The following is a 19,585-nucleotide window of genomic DNA, read 5'->3' as shown; positions in this document are numbered from 1 at the left end:
GTGCATAGATATTGGTACATGATAGTGAAACAGTGATGGGTGGGGGTGGAGTAATGTCCATGGCAGAGTCCAGTTCTCAGTCTCACAGGTGCATTGTCCATATGCCTGTGGCAGGATGGAGCAGGGGCAGTTCAAGGTTTGACAGGGTGGCAATGTTGAACAGTGGAAGGACTTCAGGGGGTATGTGATGCTGGCGGGGGTCTTGACATCCTACTCTGTCGTTTTTTTTTATCTCAGGATCCTTTTGCGGGGTGGTTGTTGTTCAGCAGGAGGTGGGGTTCTGGTGGGCTGTCGTTGTGGTGGGGCCTCCTGTCCACTAGCGCCGGCGGAGGTGGTAGGCTGTTCCTGTTCCTGGCTAGTGACAGGGGCCCTGTGTGATGCCACATGGTCCCGAAACGTGTCCTCTATACGGTTCAGGGCCTGGACTATGCTCCCCATAGCGGTTGAGATGTTGGTGAGTTGGTCGCTGAACCCCATGTAGCGTTGCTCCTGCTGTGCCTGGATCTCCTGGAACCTGGCCAGTACTGTCGCCATCGTCTCTTGTGAGTGGTGGTAGGCTGCCATGATGGTGGTGAGGGCCTCTTGGAGAGTGGGTTCCCTGGGCCTCTCCTCCCCCCCCTGTCGCACAGCAGCCCTCCGAGTTGCCCTGTTTCCCTGGGCCTCTGTCCCCTGGACGGTGTGCCCACTCCCACTGCCCCCAGGTCCCTGTTGTTGTTGGGTTGGTGGGTTACCCTGGGGGCCCTGTATTGGTAGACACACCGCTGCTTGACCTGTCCTAGAGACAGAGGCATGGGCCCGCTGGGTGGGAGCTGTGCTGTTGTTCCCAGAGGGGGTTGGGTCTGCAGTGGCCTGTGTCTGGGTGAGGGGAACCGACTGCCCAGAGGTCCCCGATGGTCCGGGCTGGTCATCAGGGTCCAGGTCGACAGAGCTGCTGTCATCACTAGGGGCCTGTTCCGGGGGTGGGATGGACATTTCTGGTCCCTCCTGACCGGTGTGTTGTCGTTCGGGTCCTGCATGGGGTAAGAGGGTATGGTTATTGTTTCTGTGTGTGCATTAGCTTGCGTTTTATGGGTGCCCTTGTCCCCCAGTGCTGGCATTCCCTTGGGGGAGGTGTTGTGAGGGTGTTTTGTGGGGGGGGGGATGGGTATGTGCAGTGGTCATGCTTAGGTGATGGGTGTCCATAGTTTGGGGATGGCATGCAGGGGTTGGTGTTGGGTGGGTTGTGCTGGAGAGACATTCTCAGGGAGGATGTGTGCTGGGGGGTTGGGGGTGAGGGTGGGGGTTAGCATGCTGGGGGGGGGGTGAAGTGGTTGGCCTTGTACTTACCAGAGTCCATTCCTCTGTGTACTCCACCGAGGCCATCAGGATGCAGGATGTTTAGTACCTCTTGCTCCCATGCTGTGAATTCGGGTGGAGTGGGTGGGGGTCCCCCGCCAGTCTTCTGCACTGCGATGTTGTGTCGCGAGACCATCGATCGCACCTTCCCCGTAGGTCGTTCCATCGTTTGCGGATGTCGTCCCTATTTCTGGGATGCTGTCCCACCGCGTTGACCCTGTCCACGATCCGCTGCCAGAGCTCCGCCTTCCTTGCTATGGTGGTGTGCTGAACCTGTGAGCCGAAGAGCTGGGGTTCCACTCTTATGATTTCCTCCACCATGACCCGGAGTTCTTGGTCCGAAAAGCGTGGGTGCCTTTGTGGTGCCATGGGGTGGTGTTTATGAGGTGTGGGGTGGTGTATGTGATGATGTGTGTGTTGGTGTGTGGTGCTTTGTGCTTCTATGTGGTGTGTGTGATGTTGTGGTGTGCCTCTGTGTGTCTGGCTATCTATTCTCTGATGTGTCTCTCTCTCCTTCGTCTCTGGTTTTTGTTGGTAGGGGTTTGTGGGTGATGTGGGTGTGTGTTTTATATGGTATTGGATGTGTGGGAGTGGTGTGTGTATGTGTTTCAGGTGTGTGCCTTTCAAATTGTCCAATGTGCTAGGGGTTTGTAAAGGTGTGTGTATTTTGACCGCGGCGGTGTGTACCGCCAATGGAATACCGCGGTTGAATGACCGCCGCGTGGATTTGCGGGTCATAATGGGATGGGCGTATTTCTGTTGGCGTGGCGGTGGAGGTTTGGTCTTCTTCAGTTTACCGCTGGACGCTGATGTGGCGGACTGCAGTGGAGGGCGGATTTTTGGAGGTTTTGCAGTTGTGGGTCAGAATGTCCGTGGCGGCTGACCGCGGCCGCGGCGGTATTGTGGCGGCCTTCTGACCGGCGGTAAGCGGCTTTTACCGCCGAGGTCAGAATGACCCCCTTTGTCTCCTAAGTTAAGCCTAACTGCTCATTGCCAAGCCACCAATGTTTGAGCTGGGGTTAATTTATTGAGATCTGATTGGACCTAGTAGGGGTTAGTCACCTACTGCTAAGTGTAGGTACTTACCTGCCCTTACTAATAAGCCACTTTCCAACAGCCTGTGTTTTCCAACTTGATTCACTTTGTGTCATAAAGTTCTGGGAAACTGTCTGAAGGGCACACAGATTAAGAGTTACTATCTGTCCCAAATCTGTCTCAAATTTCGGTTAATGGATACATACCATCCATAGGCCATTACTTGACTAGCTGAGTAGCTTTTTTAATTCTTCCATTCAATTTTGAAAGAAATACTCTAATTCGAGATTTCTTCATCTTAAATTAGACTTCAGCCACCATATCTTTAGCGACTCCAGTAAAGAGGCATACATTGGTCTTGCTTTCAGCTGCTTGCCACCTTCATCCTCTGGCACAGTACAGATGTTCTGTCCGGTGTATTACGAGTATATTACAGTCAATGCACTGCACATAATAGTAGACAAGACGGAGTACCCTGTCCACAACACCACAAGGCTTTTAGTCTTCCCCACTTTGTGGAGTCTGACCTAGTATGTTTAGCCCCATTTTCAAAGGTAGATTTGTTCACACTGTATGAGGATTGTATCCCAAGTGCATCTTAAGACACCCCCAACTTACTTTCACACACTGGATGGAGTTGGATTTAATACAGTGAATAGTGATGAGCACATGAAAGACAAGTCTTCTTCAGTCTAAGCAGGCTGCCACAGGGAGGTGGTTGTAAAGGTGCACATGGCTCCCTAGCAGTATTAGGGCTCTGGGAGAGAGATAGACATTAATAGGTAGCCAAAGCAAGCAAAGGTTTGTTTTATTAGGGATCTTGTTTAGATAGAGACAGATGGTCGGGGCATGAGTGGCATCCAGATCTCTGTACCCACCACTCATCACATTTGTCATACTGCTAGCCTGTATGCCACCTTCATCCTCTGTCAGAACAGGACGGATATTCTGCACATTGTATAAATAGTGCATTTCAGTCAATGTAGCACACTTAATAGTGGGTAAGACATGCCCCATGTTTTAACTAATTACCCTGCCCACCAAACCCAAGGGGCCTTTAGACTTTCTAGAAGTGCTCTTTCTGTAAAGTAATAGAGTATGTCACAGCATGTTTAGCCCACTTTTCAAAGGTAGATGTTTTCACCATGTCTGAGAAATGGGCCTCTAGTGCATCCTCGGATACCTCTAATGTATTTCCACATCCTGGAAAGAGTTAGATTTAGTGCAGTGAGTGTGCTGAAGGCACATGAAAGAATAGTCTTTCTGAGCCTAATCAGGCTGCCATGTGGCGCCATTAGTAAAGGTGTACCTGGCACCCATGCAGCATTAGTCTTCCACGTGAGACAGACATTAACAGGTAGTAAAAGCTTAGACTAGGTTTATTTTCTTTTTTTTCTTTTTTTTTTTTTAATTCTTTTTTTATTTTAATATGTCGGAGGGAGGGGGTTACATGAGAAAAAAAAAGAAGAAGACATAATATATCCGTGCGAAGAAAGTAAAGTAAACAAAACAACGGGAGAAAGAAAACCTTTAAAAAAACCTCAGTTATATATATCACATATCGAAACAATTAGCATTTTTTTTTGTTTAAACTGTGTCTTGATATTCCAACCATCTAGTCAGTGGTGCCCACATTCGTTCTCCTCTATGTCTCTTCTTATGACCCTTTAACTTATAAAGACTTAATTCAGTATTATAGATGGTAAGTAATCTAGAGCGCCAATTCTCAAACGTGGGGGGTTCTTTTTTGAGCCAATCTGTAGCAATACATAAGCGGTATATTGCCATGGACAAAAATAAAAATCGCCTTATTTTATACAGTGCAGGTTCCGTACTTTCAGGTGAGTCCACGACTCCCAATACTACCAGCATAACAGTAACCTGAATATTGCAATGCGTGATCTTCTTAAGGAATACCTCTATCTCATTTAATATTCCCTGCAACATTGGGCATACAAAAAACATATGCATTATCTCAGCTTCAACTTCCCCACATCGATTGCAGCTTCCAGAGGATATCCCCCACTTTTTCAGTTTTGCTGGAGTATAATATAAGTCCATCAGTGTTTTGTAATGCTGGGTTTTCAAATTAGCTGATAGAAATGTTGTCTCAGCCATGGCTAAGGATTGGTCCACCCACTCTCCAGCCACCCCAAATCGTGCAATCCATCTCTCATTCTGTTGTGCCATATCATCTACTTGTAACTCTGTTAGTAACTTATATAACTTGCCAATCTTTGCCCCATTTTTAACAGCCTCAACTACCGGGATCTCCGACAACTGTACTGTAACGCACTTCTGAGACTGTAAAAAATTTCGTATTTGCAAAAATTTAAAAAAATGGGTCTTAGGTAAGCCAAATTGAGACTGCAGATCCGTAAATGATTTATAACCGGATTTACAATACAAGTCTCCGACTTTATTTATTCCCCTAGAACGCCAAAAATCTAGTATGGGATCCCTAAAGATATGATTTGGGATAGCTGAAAATTTCACTGGTGTATAAGCCGTAATCTTTCCCAGTCCCATACTCTGTTTTATCTGAGCCCAAACCTTGAAGGCGGACAAAAAAGGCTTAAATCTTACTTTTTTAAAGTAACTTGGTTCCTCAAATTTTGATAACCAACCACTTGCCTCCCCACCCGCCATCATAGTATAAATAGGGGTTGATTTTACTTCTTCATTACCCTTAAAACTTCCCCTTATAAGTTCATCCATATGTTGAAGGCAACAGGCGTAGTAATACAGTGTAAAATTAGGGACTGACCACCCGCCTCGATCTTTGGGAAGTGTCATATACTTCATTGCCCTTCTCGTTTTAGCATATCCCCATAAAAAATTATTCCCCATCTTTTCCAATCTTTTAAGCCATTTTTTATCAACCTCAAGGGGAATAGCCCGAAATAAATATAGGATTTTTGGCAGAACCATCATTTTCAATACATTGCAACGACCCTCTAGCGATAAGTGCAAATTATGCATTCGGTCTAAATCCCTCTTTATTTTATTTAATAATGGGATAAAATTAATTTCCACCAACCGATTAACCACTGATGTAATCTTCACCCCCAAATACACTGCTTCAGATACCAATCGTCTATCTACTAGTGAAACGTGCCCAGAGCATACTATTTGTGTTTTATCTGAGTTCAGCTTATATCCGGAGTATTTTCCGAACTCTCTTGCCTCTATTTCTATTGCCTTAATAGCTTCCTCCGTGTTGCTTGTCACTATAGCTACATCATCAGCATATGCAAACACCTTATATGTTTCTCCATGATATAATAGAGGTTGAATATTTTTGCATTCTTCTAATCTCAGCAAGAAAGAATCAATATATAGAGCAAAGAGCAAGGGGGAACATGGACACCCTTGTCTAGTCCCCCTAGAGATTAAGATAGTATCTGATTCCAAACCAGCAATGCAAATTCTAGCTTTTGGGGCTACATATAAAGTTTTTATAGCTGTGATATATCCACTCCCTATACCTTTCCAGCGCATGACTTCCCATAGAAACTTCAACGATACACGATCAAATGCCTTCTCGGCATCCAAAAGTAATAATCCTAAATTTGTTTGATATAGTTCTGCAAGATCAAACATGGCTATTATTCTTCTTATATGATCTATTGTATCTCTACCCGGAATAAACCCATGTTGTTGTTTTCTAACCAGCCTGACTATCACATTTGCCAATCTACTGGCCAAAATCTTTGCATAAATCTTTCCATCTACGTTTAACAAAGATATGGGTCTATATGAACTGGGGAACTCTGTTGATTTATCCTTTTTTTTTAGCACTATAATACTTGCACATTCCCACGATAAGGGTGCCTGACCTGCCTGCGCTATACAAAAAATGCTATGCATATCCTTTTTAATGTCTATCAGGAAGGTCTTGTAAAATTCAAGTGGTATTGCATCCGGTCCAGCAGCTTTCCCTGTTGCCAGGGAGCTTACTGCCTCAATTATCTCATCAATTTGAATTGGTGCATCTAATGTAATTTGTTCCTCAGAAGAGAGCCTTGTACTCTTTAATCCCCCCAGAAATTCACTAACCTTTTTTTGTAGCTGTTCAGAATACACTATATCTTCACTATACAGCTCCTGATAGTAACCCTTAAAAACCTCTAGAATTCCTTCTAACTCTGTATGTTTCCGCCCATTACCATCAATTATATTCAAAACATTCTGTTTAACTGCCTTTTGTCTGACCCGTCTAGCTAAGACTTTTCCTGTGGATTCACCATATTCATAACACTCCAATCGGTGACTTTGATAGACGGCTGCCACTGTTTTATTCAAGTAAGCATTTATTTTAGCCTTAAGAATCACCATTTGGGTCTGAGTGAGAGTAATGTCTTCTCTACTAGTAATTTTACTAGCTAATTCCCTCTCTTTTGTTATTAATCTTTCTTGAAGTTCTACAATTTCCTTCCCCCTAATTTTCTGTGTTCCCAAACTATAGCTAAGAGTTTCACCTCTCACTGCAGCTTTAAATGAATCCCATACCATCCCAGGATCTGCCGTATTCCTATTGATATCAAAAAAGTGGTGAATCCACTCTTTCATATGGGATATATATCCTGGGTCAACCAACAATTTCCTATCAAATGTCCATACACGACGCAGATTAGATGGTCCCTTAATTGTTATGGACAATATTAATGGATTATGATCTGATAAGAATCTGGGTTTGCATTCTATTTCAGCCCCATGGATTAAGTTTTGTGATACGAAAAAATAATCCAACCTTACCAATTTAGCATGTGGGAACGAGTAATAGGTATACCCTGGATCTACAGTTTTAATATTTTCCCAGACATCTCTCAACCCATGTTCCCTTACTAACCTCCTTAGAGCTTTCCATACTTTAGGCTTTCGTCCCTGATATAAACTCTGGGTGTCCATGCTCCTGCTACCTACCTCTAAATGAATATTTAAGTCGCCACAAATAATTATTGGTAAGGGCCATCCAACTAGTTCCATATTCAACGTATCCAGAGGCTCAGCCTCGTCCAAAACTGATCCATATATAGTGCAGAGGGTAAATTTAAATGTATTCACGGATAATTCTAAGAGAGCCCACCGCCCATCGTTACTTGCTCGAGATCTACAAACTTGTACATTGTTATTTCTGGCAAGTATCGTCACCCCACGTGTCGAAACCTCCTGTCTGGTACAAACAAGAGGCGTCAACCCAAGCTCTCGTATAAGCTCTCGCTTACTCCATGCAATGTGTGTTTCCTGCAAGCAATATAAATCTGATTTAATTAGTTTAAGACCAGCTGCCACTCTTTTCCTTTTCTGGGGGCTATTTAGACCGCAAATATTCAGTGTACAAATCCTTAATCTATTTGCCATATCACTCAGTTTGATGTACCAAACTCACGTCAATACTTTCTCCCTTAAAGAAACCAACTTGTTGATATTGAATCCTATACATCCTCTTCTTTTGATATGTCTTCATTAAATTGTTCTGAACATTTCTACCTATATTAGTGCCCCCCCCACTCCCCACCACCCCTCTCCCCCCTCTCCCCCCTCTCCCATCCTCCCACCCCTTGTACCCCAACCCTGCTACCAACCACCCCCACCCCCCTACACCCCTTACCCCTACCCTTACACCCAATTTATGGAGAGTATGGGATCTCACTGTCCCTAATGATGGTAAAGCTTCCGCTCCGACCGTCCCTACCCAGTGCATGATTTTCTTTTTCTTTTTTTCTTTTACCTTTTCTCCCTTTCTTTGTCTTTATCTCTCTCTATCTAACCCTGTTTCAGCCAAAACAATATCTTACCCCCGGCTCGACTTCTCAGGGCTTAACTCCTAACCCTCTCTACTTTACCCCCACCCCTATGTCCCAATCCAGAAAATCTATCTTAGGGAACCGGACCATTAAGTCCACCCAAAAAAGCCCTTGCTTTCTCCTCTGTCGTGAAGAAGTAAGTCCTATTATCCATTACTACTTTCAGTTTAGCCGGATTTAATAAAAAAACCTGTGCCCCCTTACTTTGAAGTGGCTGAATTAACTGCCGGAGCCTCCACCTTTTTTCAACAGTAATATGGCAATAGTCTGGTCTCACAAAAAACTCACATCCCTTAGCCTTACATCTAGCATTGGGTCGAGCTCGGTCGTATATAGCCTGCCTTGCCTGATAATTAAGCAAAGAGATTAATATTGCTCTAGGTCTACCACTTCCTCCTTCTGAGTTTGGTCCTATTTTGCTAAAAGGAAATCGATGGGCTCTTTGAACCTCTTTGTCCCAGTCCCACTGGTGTAAGTCCGGAAAAGCTTCCTTAAAAAGTGCGACCATAAAGCTATGTATATCTGATCCTTCAAGTCCTTCTGGTACACCCAGGACGCGCAGATTATTCCTCCTCATTCTGTCCTCTAAATCTGTCAATTTCCACTGAGTGTCCTCAAGTTGTTTCTCCATCATTTCTCGAGATGACTGGCGAGCTCCAGCCTCATCCTCCAGACGCGAGATCCGGGTCTCTGCTTCTTCCATCCGTGTAGTAAACTCTGAACATGTCTTAGCTACTCGACGAATTTGGATTTGCATCTTACGGCAAGCCATTTGAGTCCTACGGCTCTCTAATTTAGATTCCTCTCGATGTTCCATAATGCTTTGATATATGGTTTCCAGTGACACAGGATTAGACTGTTTTTCACCATTATCATATAGAGTTAAATCATCCTTGGAATACTCCCACTGAAGCCCCTGAAGACCCTTAGTGTCCAATGGGTTAGTGGGGTGCTTATTAGGTCCTACTTGCTCACTTCTCTTCCTCTGTTTTTTCCTAACAGTGGCACTCCTGCCACTCTCCTGTAATTCCTTTCCCAGTGCCAAAGAGGACACCTCAGATTCGAATTCAGAAGAAGTTTTATCCGCCTCCAAATCCAGCTGCTCGTTGCTTGACCAACTTGAATGATCTGATAGTGAGAAAAACTTGTCTCCTTGTATTGTCTCATTATCGCGTAATTCCACTGGCCTCCGCTCCACCTGTAATAATGACCTAGCGCCTTGTGCGCCCTCCCTCTGCTCCCTCTGCTCCATCTGACTCCCGGTAGCTTGTTTTTGTAAAGTTGCCACATCTTCAGCATCACTCTGCCCACCTTCATGCGGGGGGGGCACATCTATAGCCGTCATCTCTTCGTTTACTAGAGGATCAGCCTCCTCCACGGCGGCGGGGGGGGTATCTATGCCCCCCACCAGTATGTCCTTCCCTTTCTCAAAATACCTGTCCAGTGAAGCACTCTTGTTTTTGGAGACAACCTTCTCACCTAAGCCTTGTTTTATATCCGTACCCCCCCCCTGCCGTGCCGACAGGCTTACTCTTACCGGCTTGCCTCATCCAGACAGAGTCACATTTTTCACTCCTTTAGGTGGCATTTTTACCTTTTTTTTTTGCTTTTTAATGCAAAATGCGTTATTATAATATACGCCCAGTGTCAAATACTTGTAATAAAATAAAGAAACTCTGACCGTTTTTTGAGTCCACGTCGAAAATTGCCCCCAATTGGGACCCGTGAGCACAGACCTGTAGTTGTCTTCAGGTAGGAGCAGGAGCAGTCCTGACCGCATCCCGGGAAAACACTTTGCAATCCTTTTAGCCTCCGTCAGCAAATCCACGTAGCTTTACTTCTCCCAGGGGAAGAAAAAAAAAGGCCCCGCAGAAACCAAGAGACAAGTAGCCTAGAACAATCCTCACATGAAAAGCAGTCCTTCAAAAAGCAATGTCACCCGCAATATTTCCCCTGTGCCGCCCCTCCTGAGAGTCCTGGGACAGTCATCCCCAAAAAAAAGAGGGAGCAGGTGAAGCAACGCGAGTCAGCACAATGTTGCTAAAATGCCGCTACATTGTTTTCCTCTAAGCGCGACTGCCGAAGGAAGCTCCGACCCGCGGGAGAGCTGCCGCAACACTGGGAGGTTTCCTTGGTCGGAGCAGACGCTTCGCGGCTGCGTTACGCGGCCGCCATCTTGCTCTCCGTTCGACTAGGTTTATTTTCATAGGGATCTCATGTAGGTGGAAGGCAGATGGTCAAGGTCGAATTGAAACCATGGACAATGCACTAACCCCCAACAGTGGTTGGTGGTATGTGTGTAATGGTGATTGGTTGGCAGCATGTTTGGCTGTTGGCTGGCAGAATGTGTGGGTGTTGGCTGGCAAAATGTGTGTATTAGTTTATTATAGGTGTGGTTTGATAATAAGTCGGCTGATGAGTGGTTGAGTAGCAGTGTGATTGATGTTTTGATCCTTTAGACACATGACTGTGATAGATCCTTGAATGGTGGCAGTTTGTTGATGTGAGTGTGGTGTGTGTTGGGCCGCGGTTGGCAGTCTAAATTACTTTGGGCCTCATTACAACCCTTGCAGTCAACGACCGCCAGGGTTGAGGCGGACTCCCCTTCCAGCCAGCCTGTCCATGGTGGTAGATACTGCCATGAAAAGACTGGCGGTAAGGGGGGTCGCGGGGCCCCCAGGCACAGCCCCCCGTCGCGATTTTCACTGTCTGCCTGGTAGACAGTGAAACGCGTGACTGGTGCTGCTGCACCTGCTGCACCGCCACAGTGCCACCGGCTCGATTAGGAGTCGGCTGCAATGTTACGCCCGACATCCCCGCTGGGCCGGCGGGCGGAATGCGGTTGGCGGGTTTCCGCCCGCATGGACAGCTGACTGGCAGTTCAGCCTTGGCGGTCGGAAGGTTGTAATGAGGGCCTTTGTGTGGTGCACATGAAAGGCATCTGAACGGACCATAAATTGGTTGGTGCCTTGACGTTGCTTTATGGCTCAGTGCCAATACGTAACAGGTTCAATATTCTGATGCTGTTATTAGTACTTACTTCTTGACCCTATTACTACTGGTAGTGCCAAAACCAGCCAGTATAAGACTGTGCTTAAGTAGTATATGGACTCAGAAGGAACAATACCAACACCTCATATTTTTGAAAACTGAAGACCCAAGTGCCCAAAGTGGTGTAACATGCATTGATCAATTCACTTTACCTCAAATGCCCTGCAAATTTAAAACTTTGTCTCAATGGATAAAATCTTGCATTCTACTGACAATTTTGAGATGGAAATTTACAGAATCTGCTGGTATTCACAAAATACCTCCTACCTAGTGCATCCACAATTCTCACTGAAAAAAAGTTACCTCACTTGTCTGGCTCAACGCAGTGTCCGCAAGACCAACCTTACCAAAATGCAACATAGGGGCATCGGACACCCTTTGCCCCAGGATTGATCCATTCCTATCGCAGACACCAGGCCCAATCACAAACATGAGGTAATGTTTTGTTTGGGACAAGTGGGGGAACACTGGGTAGTAGGACTTTTGTGGATCCCTGCAGATTCTGCATCCTTCTGTTACAGGAATACAAAGAAGATGTGCGATTATATGGCAAAGTATGAGGTTTTCAGAGGGCTGTGGGTAGGAAAACGTTGTGGGATCCACGCAAGCCATACCACCCTGCTCTCCACTGGATGTGCAGTTTTCAGAAAAGTATAGGCCTGGTAGGTTTCTGTTGAGGGCACCCAAGCCTAGGCCCTAATACTGCAGCTACCCAATTGCTGATATTTCCACATTGCATTCTGGGGCTTTAGGCGTTGCGGGTGCTAGGCACAACCAATGGGCAGTGTTATCTTATGGGGAAACATGTGCAAATGCTGAGTGGTAGAAAATTTGTGGATCCCTGCAGATTCCTAAACTTTCCCTTACTGAGGTTTGAAAAAAATAGTGGTTTTAGCCAAAGTTCGGGATTAGCAAGGATTTTAAGGTAGGAAAACACAACCATTTGAGATCCATGTGAGATCCATACAAGTCACATCACTCTGGACTCCGCTGGGTGTCTGGTTTCCAGAAATGTCTGGGTTTGGTACGTTTCTCTGAGTAGTGGCGAAGTTCTGGCCTCCAAAGCCTCAACTAACCATATCGTGAAAAAATGGGTTGTTTTAGAGTGTAAAAATGTGATTGGTACATCTTGCATTTTGGGGCCTTTCTTGCCATGGGCTCTAGGCCTGCCCACTCAAGTGAAGTACTGTTTTTGTCAAGAGACAAGGGCAAATGCTGGGTGGTAGGAAATGTGTGGTTCCCCACAGATTCTGGAAAATTCCTTAAAAAAATATGAAGAAATGTGGGTTTGTAATTAACCATCATTTGAGATTTGCAGGAGTTTTCTTGGTAGAACATCTCAGGAGATCTACACAATTCATGCCCCCTGAACTTCCTTGGGGGGCTAGTTTTTGCAAATGTCTTTTTTTGTTAGGATTCTCTGGGCGGCGGCCTAGTCCACGCCCAAAATCCAAAGCTACCCACATAGCAAAAAAAGGCCTGTTTTTAGTGGAAACATAGGATCTGTCCATGTTGTGCTTCAGGCCTTTTCCTGTATCGGGCACATGGCTGACTCACACTAATGAAGTAGATGTTATATTAGGAGACGTGGGGTGGTAGGAAATTGGTGGACCTCTGCAGATTCCATTACTGTCCCTCACTAAAATATGAGGAAAGTGTATAGTTTTAGCCAAGGGTTGAGGTTTACAATAGCTTCATGGTAAGAACATATGCTAGAAAAAAGACTCATGACATCCACACAATTCATACTACCCTTGAGTCACAGGGTGGCTAGTTCTAAGAAGTGTCTGTGTTTGGAAGTTTTGACTTCGTGCCCACTGAGCTAGACCAGAGCATACACTGCTAACTGCATTGCAAAAAGGTTCAGTTTTGAGTGAAAAAAACTGAATCTGGAATTGTCATGTTGCGTTTTGGGCCATTTCCTGTACATAACCCTAGACTTAGCCTCACAAATGGGATGTTACTTTCAACAGAAACAGAGAATAGTAGAATATTTGTAATTACCAATTAGATTTCTCTGCATGTGTGGCCGCTAAATGTAAGCCAGTGCGAAAGATAGAAGAAAGTTTGCAAAAAGCCCTCTGAATCACGATACTATGGGGAAACACACATTTAGAGGTGTACAAATAACCAATACTCCTCAACTCATTATATTGTGAACATTTTAGAAATGTATACATTTCCGTCATGCCAACTGTTCATTCTTTTGTATTTTACCATATAAATTGCTGTATAGTCAGTACACAATACAAGACCATTGTAAGATACAGCTCAAGTTACAGACAGTAGCGGCTTCTGAACTTTGATTCTGGTGGGGTGCAAACATTTTCTTTGATTTTAATTTATCGAGAGAGCAAAACGAGTGAGGTAAACTTATTCAGAGGGGTTTGGGAGGAAAACAGCCAAATTAAGCGTTGTATATCACAATTTTCCCAAACAATGATGGAAAAAATGTATTGAAGGGCTTGATAATGAAATACTTCAATACTTTTGTGAGATACCAGGCACCTATCCCACAGGGGAAGAGATTTAACCTTCACCAGAACACGTTGAAAAAGGAGAAACAATTGAATTTCACATTAGTATCTTTTTAAGTTGGTTTAAATATCTATTCCTTCCAGGCCACTATACAAGGTTACATAATTTTTCAAAATGTATATAGCATCTTCCTTCACTTTACTTTTCTACCCAGCCTCTTTCAGCAAGAATTTGAGGTGTGTCTTGTGATCGCGAATTCACATGGAAGGGGAAGGTGGGCAAATCAAAAGACACAATGCACAGAAGACAGTTGTAATCTTACAAGCTGTTAGAACTACTGCATGTTACATAGAGAGCCCATCAGACAGTAGACCAACTATACCAGTGTTACATGGTCAGTCAGTAGTACTGACCATATAAGGAAAACTTTGTCAGTAGTATAGAAAAGCTAAAGTCAGAAATACAAGTTCTGAACTCAGCATGAATGCGCACTCAAATATCAGCTTCGGACATGTTTCATTAAATGCATTTCTTTTGTTGGGAGCGTTAGTTTACCAAAGTAAAAACCTTTCGTAATGAAATGGATAATTTTCATACTAGATAAATATAATCAGTTGCCAAAAAGTGTGTCCTAATTTTCCTGAGAAAAAGCGTCCATAATTAGTAGTTTTTTCTCTCTTAGTCAATACATGTATATCCCCAAACAGCAGCCTGTGGTTTTCACTCAGCATTCACTTATTTTAGTCACATATGGACAAGATATTTCTTTCTTACTCACTCTCACACATACATACGCACCCACACATAAGCCCCGTTGGTGGTCAGGAGAAAAATGAAATATATTGCCTAATGCATTGAGCCACTGTAAATGCCATAATGAGAATAAAGCCACTATAGCCATTTGAATCCGTGTGGTGCCCTTTCCATCAATATACTGCCTGGTGCAGACCGCCTAACCGTTATGAAAAAAAATGAAAAGGCATGCTATCTATGAGAACAGTGGCAAATGCTAATCAACAGGAGTAATTAAGGGGACAAACCTACACGCTTTATTAAAACACACATAGAAAATGTAATTCTCCTTTAGGTAAAAACAAAATCGAACCATGGAATGAAGTATATATTATATCTGTAGCAGTATATGTCTGATTCTTTTATGTAATACGTGGACATCAATAATTTAAAGTGCCATCTATAATCCTTGGCTACCATGGACTATAGCTTCTTCTCTGTCCTACTTAATAATTATGACCTTCTTTTGGGTGTTAAAAACATTCACCGAACTGACACATTTAGCATGTTTTAAGGCTGCCAGTTAGAGACAGGTCATATCTCTGAATGGTCTGCTAAGGAGCACATTTCTGAATCAAATGAAATCTTTGAATACTCGGCTCTTGGGGAAGATGGGCTTCTTACAAATTTTCTCTATTCCTCACCCAGCACTCAATAAAGTGAACATTTTTGCAAATGGCATACACTTTTCACATTATATCCCTTTTAGAGCAAACCTAAACTGTCTGCTTAAATTGCCAATTTGAAAGAGTCATCTTAAGTAGGAACATAGTTGATGGCAGCTAACTCTGTTTTCTACTAATATGTGTAGTATATGATAAATAGACATGCTGTCATTATGCATCATAAATAGATATGACAGAGCACAATTATGAGCCAATGCATTAAACGTAAAATGCAGGAGGACTGAACCAACAGATTTTCATGTAGCCAATGGGATAATTCAGAGCTATTGACTTGGTTATACAGGTACTTAAAAGGAGAAAGAGAGGAGATAATGAGTATGATTGGATGAGTTTTGTCAATAACCGATGTTTATCAGTCGCAGCCCGAGTGAGTCCTGTTTTCAGCCGAAGGCAAGCCTGAATAGTCTAGTTTTCCATTTAGTTTATGTTTTTCTCATGATGGATAAATAATGCCTTATTATCATACATGCCAACAGTTCCGATTCAAACAGGAGAATAACGATTCTGCAGCTAAAAACGGCTTAATAGGTGTTTCCCATCTAAAATCTTCTCCACTTACAAAATCAAATCAAACAGTCAAACGCCTCTTTCCAGGCTCAAAATGTTGGCATATACCTGTTGTTACTTTACTCAAGGGTCACACTGAAATAACTTTGAAATGGTAAAAGGCTGACTTGAACCTGCCAGAGCAACATGTTCACTGAACGTCACACCTAGATTTTCTTCTACATTTAATACAAAGCATACAGTATTAACAGTATTGGAGTAACTATGACACAATGACATGTCTGCTACTAGCCAGCTTGATTATTTATTGAGTTTAAAATTGTTTCTTGATATATGTGTGTCAATCTGAAGAGCAGACTGTGACATTCATGCTTTCATGGGCGATAAACTGTGCACCATGATTAGGGGTAAGAGTAAGGTGGTTATTAACCCCTTGGGTACCATTGATAATGGTTATGTATTCTGCTGCTGCGCAGCCGTGCCAAGATGCAACTGTTATATCCTGGACTCGACCCACGGGGGAAGCGTTAGCGATCCCCCTTTGGGCCACCCACCCACACCCCTCCCCCACTGGGAATGGCAGCGGAAGACCTTCTGCTGCCACCCCTGACCCACCTCCTAATGACATCTGATGACATCAGCGAGCATCATATGCTGAGGTCATCACGATGTGCTGGAAGCATAGCTCACAGTGCCTCCTGAGGAGAAACTGATCAGTTTTTCCTCGGGAAGAGGGAAGGGAGAGGTCAGAGAGGCATTGAAGGAAAGGAAAGTCATTTCCTTTCCTTTGATGTCTCTCTGAGCATTCCTGCTGCACGATCGCATAGTGATCGTACAGCAGGAATGCCCACTAGACACCAGGGAGTTTTTGTTTGTGTGAAATGTGACATAAGGGGAGCGCCCCCTCAGGCAAGGGTTGCTCCCCATAGGGGCATTATAATATAGGCCATTTCTGTCCCCCTTGGGGGCAGATCAGCCTATTTTTATTAGGACCACTAGACACCAGGGATTTTTTTAAATATTATTTTACATAAGGGGAGCAACCCCTTAGACAAGGGTCACTCCCCATGGGGGCAAGCTATTTTAGGCCATTTCTGCCCCACTTGGGGCAGATTGGCCTATTTTTATTAGGCCTTTCTGCCCCCAAGAGGGGCAGAAACCACTAGACACCAGGGGTTTTTGTTTTTAAATTTTACATAAGAGGAGCAGCCTCTTAGGCAAGGGTCGCTCTCTATGGGGGAATATTTTCTGCTCCCTTAGAGCAGAACTGTTTCTTTTTGTTAGGCCTATCTGCCCCCAAGGGGGACAGAAACCACTTAGGCACCAGGGATTGAGGTGTGTGTGTGTGTGTGTGTGTTTTTTGTTTGGAGGAATAGCCCCTTGGGCAAGGTTCGATCCTCATGGGGGCACATTACTGATGCCTATTTTGTTTGGGAGGGGCTTTGTGGCCCCTCCGCTACCCCAGGGACAATCACCACTTAGGCACCAAGGATTGTTGTGTGTGTGTGTTTTGTTCGGGGGGACGTACCCTTGGGCAAGGGTCGATCCCCTTGGGGGCACATTACTGATGGCCATTACTGCCCCCTAGGGGGCAGATCGGCCTATTTTTTTTAGGCCCATTAGGGATTGTTTTGTGTGTGTGTTTTGTTTGGGGGTGCTTTGTGGCCCGTCCATATACCTAGGGACACCACCTCCCTGGGGACAAAGATATTTTGTGTGTGTGGGGACATGTGCGCCCCCTCAGCACCGAGGACCCCTACCTCACCAGGGCTACAATAAAAGAATGAAGGGGATCCATTGTGGACCCCTTTGCCCCGGGGACCACCACCTCTCTGGGGCTGTATTACATTGGAGGAGCGTTGTGTGGCCTCTCTCATGCAGCCAATAAAGGCACAGGGGCCCAACCCCCCAGTGCCAGTTCCAGCTATGTCCCAGGGTGCCCACAGCCCGGACACAGCCATTTGCTTTTGCTTGGTGGGAGCTGACAGCTCCGAACCAAGTAAAGGCAAACAAAGTCCGCTTTCTGACAGCTGGAACTATCAAACAGCTTCCACTGGCAGAAAGCAATTTTCATCTGTTTCCCTGCACGCAAATATGCATGCAGGGAAACAGATGAAAACACTGCTTTTGCATGCAAGGAGCTGCTACTTAAACTAGCTCCTTGCTTGTGTGAGCAATGCCAGCTCCTGCAGGATATGGAGAGCTGGCTAGGACCGCAGGGCCTTCAAGCTCACCCCGCTATCCTGTCATTCTCTCTCTCTCTTCTCTTGAGAGGGAAAGAGTTTGTCATTGTAATGGCTTCACAGAGAGAGACTAGCAAGATGTTGGTATGGATGTTAAAGTTACTTTTGGATGCAGAGCGGAAAAGAATGACTCCTCGCCTAATGGTCAAGTACTTGTGCTGTCACTCAGTAGCTGAAGGTTCAAATCCTAGTATCCTTTGGCAGTGTGTTTGTTTATTTACTAATGTTTTGACTTTTAAACTTTCCCTGTGATAGAACTTTTATGTTTCTTTACAATCACATGCATAGGTATGTCTGGAAGCATCACAGTACGGAGTCACCTATGGCCTAAAGGTTAAGGTCACAGACCCTCACATTGAAAGTTGAGGGTCCTACTCCAGGTGTGCCCATTGTCATTTTCCTTCTTTACTTTCTTTTACATTTAAAAAATGTTAGGTTCATACTGAAAGGTGTTCAAACATTTTTTAATTGACAAATACATTTTTCTTTTCAGTTCGTCCAGAAATATATCATTCTAAGTACATCATTCATCGAAGCCTAAAAAACTCTCTATCTCTCTCCCTTTCCTCTCTTTCTCTCTCTCAATTTCTCACTTTCAGTCTTTTTCTCCTACTCACATACCCACTCAGACCTTTACATACCCACTCACAGATGCACTCAAACACTCACAGCCCTACTCAGACCCTCATACATTCAATCACAGCCCCACTCAGACCCTCACGCACCCACTCACAGACCCACTCAGACATCAAAGTACCCACTCACAGACTCACTCAGACACCCATGCACCCACTCACACACCCACTCAGACTCTCACACACCTACTCACAGACCCACTAAAACCCTCACAAAACCATCTCAAAGTCCCACACAGACCCTGACGCAGACATGCACTGACCCACTATGACACTGACGCACCCACTCTCACACCCAGACATACACTCTCACAGCCACTTTTACATACAAATACACCCTGTCACACCTATTCCCAAACCCAGAGAGACAGGCCATGTCTAACTCCTGAGGCCATGCTCAGCATGAGGTTGAGTTGTTAGGGGGTGTGAGTCGTAGGATCTGGCCAGAGGCCAGGCCCTACAGCCAACCCCTACCATGTACAGCCAAAGGCAGTGTGCGACACGAGGTTGAGTGGCTTTAGGGGTTGGCTGTAGGTCCCAGCCAAAGGCCATGCATAGTGCAAGGTTGGGTGGTAATAGGGGTTGGTAGCAACCACTGCCACGCATGGCCAAAGGTAATGAAATAGTAGTAATGCTAATTACTCTACATTAAAAGAAAACATAGAAATTCACTGAAAAAACAAAGGTTACAGGGATGTTATAGTTGGGCTCACATTTTAAACTTACAAAACCATAGAAATGTACCTATTACAGATAGAGTTATTTCAAGTAACGATAACTTGCGCGCTAAGGTAACTATAACTCACACCCTTGCCATGGACTGATAATCACCCCACAAATTACAGCACTTGTGACACCTTTGATAACATCATTGTTAATGTCACTGTAATATCTGCAGTAAAATAATTGATCATGTAACTGTGCATGGCTGGGAGCGGGTTATAGTTACCTTAGGCCGCAAATTATAGGTATTTGAAATAATTTCTATGGTTTTGTATGTTTAAAATTTGAGC

This window comes from Pleurodeles waltl, chromosome 10 (genome assembly GCF_031143425.1).
Source record: "Pleurodeles waltl isolate 20211129_DDA chromosome 10, aPleWal1.hap1.20221129, whole genome shotgun sequence".
Classification (NCBI taxonomy): domain Eukaryota; kingdom Metazoa; phylum Chordata; class Amphibia; order Caudata; family Salamandridae; genus Pleurodeles; species Pleurodeles waltl.
This window is presented reverse-complemented; position numbering follows the sequence as displayed.